This window comes from Monomorium pharaonis, unplaced genomic scaffold (genome assembly GCF_013373865.1).
Source record: "Monomorium pharaonis isolate MP-MQ-018 unplaced genomic scaffold, ASM1337386v2 scaffold_44, whole genome shotgun sequence".
In the NCBI taxonomy this organism is placed as follows: Eukaryota; Metazoa; Arthropoda; class Insecta; order Hymenoptera; family Formicidae; genus Monomorium; species Monomorium pharaonis.
In genome coordinates, this window is record NW_023415736.1 from 11,049 (window position 1) to 13,144 (window position 2,096).

The 2,096-nt window shown below is 24.7% G+C and overlaps 1 long non-coding RNA gene across 1 annotated transcript; it reads right to left on the bottom strand.

The window, feature by feature from the left end:
• Positions 1 to 326: 326 nt before the first annotated feature.
• On the bottom strand, positions 327 to 838 carry LOC118648450. The gene is made up of 2 exons (XR_004965301.1): positions 724 to 838; positions 327 to 626 (listed from the first exon to the last, which is right to left on the bottom strand). It is a non-coding gene; the product is annotated as an uncharacterized LOC118648450 (long non-coding RNA).
• Positions 839 to 2,096: the final 1,258 nt, after the last annotated feature.

The window sequence follows — 2,096 nt, forward strand, 5'->3', positions numbered from 1 at the left end:
GATCTAAATGTATAAACCAATCATATAAATTTTATATTATATAAAAGAACTTTACCATAGTTCCACAGCTACATTCTCTGCTGAACGCAGCCATTAAATAATTAAAAAGTTTCTCAAGAGATCTTGATTTTAACTTAATTTGCATTAATTTAAACAAATTGTGTAGTGTATATATATATGTTGCATAATATAGTATATATTTGTTTGTATGTTTATTTTTTTTAAACATGTTATAAGACAATATAAGATCGAGATATATAATAATATATAATAAAATAGTTTGTTAATAATTGTTTGCATACAATAATGGTAAAATGTAAAACATGTTTTAAATGCAATTTTATAAATTTTATTTTACAAACAATTATCGTACAATTAAAAAAAATATATTTCAAATATTGTACATGCAAATGCAGTAAAATATTGCACGATAATTACATACAAAAAATTATTTATTTAAATTATCAAAATAAACATAAAACAAAAATAGTAAATTAGTCCTGCTCTCTTACAAGAGCTTGTTTTAACTCCAACTTTAACCGTCCGATTTGTTGAGTCATGCTACGCTCTATGACTCGTCTATCTGGCACGTTCCATTTTGGATTCACCCATTAATATTGCGTAATCTATAAAAAAGTAAAATCAAATACAAAAAGTGGAAAAATACATTTTATATTGTTAATTTAAATATTAATAAAAAATAGTAATAAAATAATTACTAACCAATAATTGCATCTTTTGCTCTTACGTCAAGACCCTCAATCTCTTCGTTTTGTCTCTCTTTGCCTTGTGCTCTGGGTGGTTGACCACTGAGAGTACATTTTAGTAGTTTTTCCTTTTTAAAAACACAACCCACAATCAATCGTCGAGCAAGAGTGTCACTGCTTTAGAATTTCCTAAAGCTGACATCCAAATTTTTTTTCGACAGTAAACGTCGTTTATAAGTAGTACCATCTGAAAAAAATATTTATATATAAAAAAATTATTCCTAATCGCTTGTCACTAGGTCACATAATGGAAAACAAAGTGCACACATGTTAATTGTATTCCTTAATTATTGTACAAAATTAATGCACAAGAAGGAATAAATAAACAGTTTTTACCGGTTCATGGGGCCAATATTTTCCATAAAGTGATCAGGTTTAGTTAACATTTTTGCAGCAGCAATAACAGGGTCATAAATCTCTTCACAGTCATCGTTATTACGTGAATACGGAACCTGAAATATAATTACAAATAACTTAATATATTATAAAAAACAGTATAATAAAAAAAATATTTAATTTTAAAATCAACATGACTTTGCATTTTCTCATTGAATACTTAATAACATTTATCCACAAAGGAAAAAAAACAATGCAGTAAGAAAAAAATTTACTTATATATATTTTTATCATTTTTATTTAAAATTGATTTTTTACCTCCTGTTTTTCATTTCCGATATCTTTCTTCTTCCGAGGAAGTACTATTTTCGTTTGAAATTAGTCTCAAATTATCTCTACCGAGTAGCTATTAAAGCAAAAAAATCATTAATTTAATAAACAATAACATAATTAATAACATATAACATAATTAAAACACAAAAAATAATTAAAGTATGTAATTAAATACTTACAATTAATTTTTCGAATATTGATTTGTTTGGTAATTGTTTATCTGCAGTCACATTTTTGTCATGGAATTCTAATGAATTGTTATTAATGATTTTTAATGCCTTATTATCTCGTTGCTTATTACATGAGTAATCCTGAAATATAGTTACTATGTACCTTAGTATATTTACAAAAGTAATATATAGATAAAAAATTAATAATCTAGTTTAAAATCAACATTACTGTCATTTTTCTCATTAATACTTAATTAACACCTATCCACGATAAAAAAAACACACACACAATGCATTCAAGAAAAATTTACTTATATTTTATTATTTTTATTTAAATGGATTTTTACTTGTTTTTTATTTTCCGATAAGCTTTCTTCTTCTGGATGAAGTGCTATTTTCGTTTGATTTTTCATTGCCTTGATGGAATCTTGATTTTTTAGTTAAACTTAATTGTATTAAATCTTGTTTCAAATTATTTCGACCTATTAAT